Raw genomic sequence first — 6,843 nt, forward strand, 5'->3', positions numbered from 1 at the left:
TGTTTGACACGTCCTCTCTCTCTCTCTCTCTCTCTCTCTCTCTCTCTCTCTCTACAATTTAAAACATACATTGATAAAAACAAGAATTAGGAAAAGACATAAAACTAAAAGTTGAACAAGAATCAGGGTGTATATAAAGAGTCAAGCAGACAAGTTATAAAGACGTTATATTTAATCGAAGTAAATGGCTCCACTCCACAAAAATGATCCAACAAGGCCAATGCATTTACTCAAATAAAAAAACAACCACATATTGATTTTCCTAAACCTATGCTTATATTATTTAGTAAAATGATTAGATTTGTTGGAAATATTTGAGAAAAGTGAAAAATTATTGTATCTTGACCATGACTCTGATGCATTTTCTTGAACAAAAGACGCACAAAATATTAAAACTCATATAAGGCCAACATATAGAGATATGAAGTTAGGCTATTGTTCACTCTAGTCAAATGGTAAAAGTCATTCATGAGGCCTGAAATGGCTTTACTTATGGCCATTTGGAACTTGAGATGGTTCAAATGGAAAAATCTCATTGGAACTTAAATAATTCTGCATGCATGTCATTCCTCTATTGTAGTTTTCTCCTGGGAAGATTGGGTTTCAAATCCCCTAGGTGTTCCATTACTCTTGTAATTTCTAAATACAACTAAATGGGTTAATGATGATTGACCCACAACACCTCCCAAATGGCATAATGAAAATGAAGAGTTTTTTGATCTTTCAATATTTTCTATGGATATATTGACAAACAAACTAAAATCATGTATGCATGCATACATGACAATAGATCGAGCAAATTGTGTAGAGATCTTAAAAAGAAAAGTGTTTGGGCTTTAGATTCTCCCTCTTTCCTAGTTTCAAAGATTTGTTCCAAACTAGTCACTCTATCCTCCCTCTCGGTTGAACACAAATTTATTTAATCCCAAATGAGAGACACCTAAGACCATAAGGGGGCAATCTAGGCAAGGGAGCGCTGCAGTACAGTATGCAAATTGCTCACCAAAATTCTTGTCAATTGTTTCAGTGCACCCCGCTAGATGCCATTACTCATCCCCTTGATAACCTCATTCAGTACAAGAAAGTTGTAGGTAAAGGGATGAATAAAGGAGTACTTGGTTACATGTAGTCTATATTGATCCTGAGAAAGCTAATAAGGGAGCGCTGCAATACAATATGGATTCGATGGTTTGCTCTGTGGGACATGTCATTAGAGAGGGTAATAAAGCTATAGATTGGTTTGCAAAGTATGGTGCGATGGGTCAACACATGGAGTGGCAAGTCCTTGGGGAAGTGCCGAGGCTACTAAGAGGTTTAATTCAATTTGATGTGCTAGGTCTTCCTTCCCTACGTTTCTACTAATTTAGTTTGATTTTGCTGTTTTTAGTTTATTTCTTGGTTGATTATGGTTTTTTGGTTGGTGTTGTATTGCTTTATTTTTGCATGTGCTAACCTTGTTTTGCATGTTGTTTGTGCTTCTTTTGCTTTGGTGGTAGTGCTTTCTTTTATTTATTTTGTATTGTGGTTTTATGATTTAAATCTTTTGATGCCTGGGTTTGGGTCTTTATGATTATGTAGCCCCCAGGTATTTGATTGTAACCATAGTTTTCCTCCGCCATAAGTGAGGGCTATCAATAAACTTGAAGTACTCTCTCTCTCTCTCTCTCTCTCTCTCTCTCTAAATGATAGGCTTGAATGGAGCTTTGTCAAACACCCTACAGTTTGCACCCTTTGATTTTCTTGAGAATTGGACTAAGCCCATCATGTCTTGCCTATCCTCCTCATCCATATGTATTGAAACTCATGGCAATCATTCTAACAAAAGCATTAGGGCACATTACTTGAAAAAATCCAATGATTCGGATATACAAACTCATTCGCCGACATTTTCTAACCAATTGATTTTCAAGGTATATGCACTGATAGAGGGGCAAGTGATAGTTGTAAAGGGGATATCAAAGAATCTGACAAGGACCATCTAATTAAGGAGTTGAGAAATTATTTCCAAACAATAGCAAACTCATCCTTAATTTTTGATTTGATCTTTGACACTTCTAAATCATAGTAGTTATTTTGAAGGAAGTTGCAGTCATATAAGTCCAAAACTTACATGTGATTGGGTAAACATTTTGGTCAATCCACTTCCCAACCTGAAATGCATGACTCATTTGGAAATTTTCTCAAGCACTCGGTGCACCCTCTTTACAAGTTGAGAATAAAAATTCATGTTGGATGCAATACTTTCAAAGTACAACAAGGACTCAATGTATACGTGCAAGAACCTAAAGGAAATCTTGAAAATGCCTTGTTTCAATTCCTAATGAAAAACCGAAATACCCAACACTTTATTTTCCATCCAAACCAAAATCCCTAATGGGAAACAATGTGCAAAATATAAAAGGATTTGAAGATGATAGGCTTACTGTGAGTAGAAGAGGATTTCGTTAGACAAATCACTAGAATGACACACATTCGAGGTGAGAAATGGAAGGAAAATGATAGTGGGAAAAAATTTGGGGGAGGAAGACGGGTTTCATGGATTGAGCGGCGCCTTGTTGTACGAAATAAACAATTTTCACTCGAGTTGGTTTTTTAAATGCCACAAGCGCCAACCTCGAGCAACTGAGCTCGCTTGAGCCAGACACAAATGTCTTGAGCTGATTATTGAGTGACGATTCAATTGCCTAGGCGAGTCTCTATTTTTTTTCCTTCCGCAAATTTTGAGATTTTTTTACTACTAATTAAATAGCCTTAGGAATTTTATTCATAATTATTTTATTTTGTTTTTATAAATTTGGAGTAAGAAAATTTTATTTTTATAGTGCTCGGAATATTTTGTTTACATTTTTTTGTAATTGTTTTACATTCATTGAAGAAATTTATGTTTGATTTATGTTATTTATTACTAAAGGATTTAATAAATTAATTATTCAATCATTACAACAACTTTTCAATAATTAATAGGTTTTGTATATTTTTTAATTTTTTATAAACAGTACTAAACTCATTTTAATATTTAAATACATCTAAATTTATTTTAAATGAATTTTATATAATTTACTCTATCAATTTAATTTATTATTATTTATAAATAGCTCAACTTAGTATCGAAAGACAGTATTAGTTTAGTAAAACTCATCTACTTATTGGGACGATTTTATAGGCTGTGGTGGGCTAGGCCCTGCTGGAGACGACACAAGTAAGGGCTAAACAGCAATCCACTCCGTGGGGTTTTCAGTAGTATACTCCTCAGAACTCACCGTTTAATCAGCGCCCCCGATGTAAAACCCTATTTATAGGCCTTCATAGGAGCCTCGTAGCCATTCATACACCTCGCCGTCCCTTGCATTCCTCTTCTCCAAACCCTTGTATACCAAAGCCCTAATTTCTCTCGATTTTTATTCTCAAATGTTTGAAAACACTCAGAAATCTCAATCTTTTTTCTTTAGTATCAGTAACTGTTTTTCCTCGATTCTGATCGATTATCCGAGTTCGAAAACTCCATTTCTCTATATGAAATCAGTGCATCTGTTTTACCCTCTCCTGGAGTGGCAATCTCAATGCTCGAGGAGATATAACGGGTGCCGAGAGAGAGAGAGGTAGGCTTACCAGCCCATTGCAGACTTCTCAAGTCTTTTGCCTTGGTGTCAAATGGACCTACCGATACTCTCTTCTCTGATTTCTGTTTTTTTTTTTTGTCTTTCCCTTAATTTCATTTTTATTTTAGTGTAACTGAAGTTTTTCTCTGGTATGTAAATCTAATGATATGCCACATGAAACGGCAAGTGATGAATGTGATTAAACCGCTTATTGATATACTGATAAACTGTGTTGAGAAATACTCACACTCTGACGCCATTAAGTAGTCTATTGGGTTTCATATGTATATTAGTCTGCTTGTTAGTTCCTGATTGTTTATTAATAGTCTTGAAGATGTCGTTTAGCATATTCAATTTGTTTTTTTCTCTCTTTTGGTAATGGTCGATTTTGGAAACCCGATTCCATGAGATTCCAGGCGATGGCAAATGATGCAAAATTCTTATCCTACACACTGAACTAGATGTAGACTACAACTCCGCTTATTATCTGATGCCTTCCTTGTTTTCATCGGCATTGTTCTCTGTTCCTTTTCTTTTGAATTCTTCGATTTGAATTCTTCTTCCTTTTACTTTATATTTTGTTTTGAATATCTTGGTTGTTTTGAATATTTTGAATATTTGATGTAGTATATTCAATCTTTTCGCTTTTCTCTGTTGTTGATGATCGATATTGGAAGCCCTCTTCCACAGGAAGGCAAATGATGGAAAATTCTTATCCTACACACTGAACTAGATGTAGACTACAACTCCGCTTATTATCTGATGCCTTCCTTGTCTTCATTGGCATTATTCTCGGCTATTTTTCTATTTATGCTTTGATTTGGGGATACTACTTTTTTGCCTGTTTGTTTTAATTAAGGTTGTTGTTTTTCAATCTTTTGAAAGATATACTCTTTATTCAGTCATTGTGAGGGGAAAAGATTTGCAATTTTCTGAATTTCGAACTACTTCTAATGTACACTCGATGATGAGAATTAGCAGACGGGCGGTCAGAATCTGATGCCGTGTTGATTGTCTGCAATTTCCACTTTTGGAATATATTATCTGAGGTGCCATTTGATAAGTTCTCAGTTACTGTTGCTTAATAAACATGTTTTATGTAATGTTCTCGGCGTTCTTGGTTTTGTTTGTGACCCATCAGAAGTATTTTATAAATGTTGCATTTGTCCTCGCTTTCATTCAAAGATGTTTCAGACTTTTACCAATGATGTTGAGAGAAAATGTGCCAACTGCTATGATGATGTTGCTTAATTATGTCTGGACATATGAAATTTTTCTATGATCTTATATATGCATCTTCTGAGCAGACTCGCACATGCTTGGTAGCAGAGGTTTGGATAGTGGGTTAAGTTGAGATGAGAGTTGCAAGTTCAAAAAAAGTAATATCTTAATATTATTTTTGTTTTAAGATTTAAAAAAGTTTAATTGTTTGAAAGTTTGAAACTTTGTTTCTGTAGTATTTTGTTGGTCTGTAATGGTAGTTGATTTGAGAACCTTCCCCTCGTGCCAAAATTATTTTAAAAGTTTTATTTAAGAAAGTTGAAAGGACTTTAAAAGTAAAAACTCTAGAATATGGGTGCTTTCAAATGGGATGCCAATAATAATTTTTCTACTTCCAGAAAACCGTTCAAACTCTTAGTTGGGATCTTCATTTCTGACAATGTTTTGGATCGAAGTTTCTCTGACATCCCAGGAACCGAAACCCGTCATGGCAGGTGGTTCAAGTGCTGGGTTAGATATGTGATTGAAAATCTAGTGGTGTCTGGTTTTTACTCATGAAGTTGACTTGTTACTAAGGAATAAGGGAATTGTTGTGAAGGAATTAAAGAATTCGAGAATGTTGTTCAATTATTGGGAAAGGTTTGCATGTATTAGAGCACATTTACCTTATGCCTCGGAGGAAGTTTCTAGTGCAATCAGCTCCAAAGCAAAGCAGAAAGGAATAACAGAATTTTCATAATGGAATAATATTGTGGAAGAGTCTAGAAATATTTCCTGTAACAGAATTCTCACAAAGGCATGCGTCGGTAGAAGTAGTCTGGCATTGTCTATAAATACTGAAATACAAATGTAGTGCAGTAGCAAGTAAGAATCAATACAGAAATGATTTTGTGAAACTGTTAGATTGTTTGTGGCATTCTTACGAGCACCTTCTGTGCAACACCTTTCCTTCATTCTTTATGGTAATTAGAGCCTCAAAAGGACTCATCCGTCAGGTTTCTTCTCGTCTACCATAGAACCAGAAAAATTCGCTCCACCCAAACCAACGATCATAAACTCAGCCTCTCATCTAGTAACTTAAAAACTAACCATTGATAATTCTCAAAGGTAACCAGCTATATTCCCTTTTTCAAAGGTAACCAGCTATATTGGCTTTGTTGATGGAACTTTGATGACTTGAATTTAGTATATTTTATAACTTAAACTTTAAATTTTTGTCTAATTTTATTTATTTTTATTGATTTTAGGCATTATTATTGTCATTTAAATTTTATTTCAAATTTAAAGAAAATGAAGATTCAAATTTTAGAAGCCATAGCCTAGTGACCTTTCATTTAAATGAAGATTCTATTAGAATAGAGGAATTGCTGCACCAAAAGAAACTATGATGGAGTCTTTGGCATGGTTCTTGGGCGTGGAAGTAAGTTGCCATTTGCAATTGGAGCAGCATGTAATGAGGAGCGGGTTGGGGGTTTGACTTGGTAAAAGTAGTTCACGTGGGGTCCTTTTGGATTTTATGAATCAGCATGTAATAGATTTGTTGTCACAAGGGACGTGCGAGACACTGATAGGTCCCAAATTTACGTGATATGAAAATAAATAAAAGAAAAATATAATTACAAGCATAATTATATATTAATTTATGTATTAATATGATGTGATTGATTAAAAAATAGATTTTATTAAAAATAATATTAATTTAAATTTTAAATATGAATAAATCAGTATTGGTATACAGATTAATACGTGACTATATTTATATGTAGCAAAATTCATAAATAAATAGGTCTCTCTTTGAGTGAGAAAGTACTGCAAAGTTTTGGATAATACTTGATTACTTGCCTTCATTGATATCTTAAATAAGCTAAGCCATGTATAAGGAGATCGAAATAAAAGGAAAGCTGGAAATAGAACAATACCAATACGTAAACACAAAGCTTAAATAATGGAAATAAAAGTAGCATAACTAATGACGTAAAACTTGCAGGTGACCCAGTCTTCCCCAATTTATTATCTCATTCTT

At 34.3% G+C, this 6,843-nt stretch overlaps 2 non-coding genes across 2 annotated transcripts; both read left to right on the forward strand.

Moving 5' to 3' along the window:
* Positions 1-4,017: 4,017 nt before the first annotated feature.
* Positions 4,018-4,097, forward strand: LOC122298032. Its single transcript, XR_006239091.1, has one exon. It is a non-coding gene; the product is annotated as a small nucleolar RNA R16 (small nucleolar RNA).
* A 192-nt stretch (positions 4,098-4,289) lies between these two features.
* LOC122298031 lies at positions 4,290-4,369 on the forward strand. Its single transcript, XR_006239089.1, has one exon. It is a non-coding gene; the product is annotated as a small nucleolar RNA R16 (small nucleolar RNA).
* Positions 4,370-6,843: the final 2,474 nt, after the last annotated feature.

The sequence above is a fragment of the Carya illinoinensis genome, chromosome 15 (assembly GCF_018687715.1).
Source record: "Carya illinoinensis cultivar Pawnee chromosome 15, C.illinoinensisPawnee_v1, whole genome shotgun sequence".
Lineage (NCBI taxonomy): Eukaryota > Viridiplantae > Streptophyta > Magnoliopsida > Fagales > Juglandaceae > Carya > Carya illinoinensis.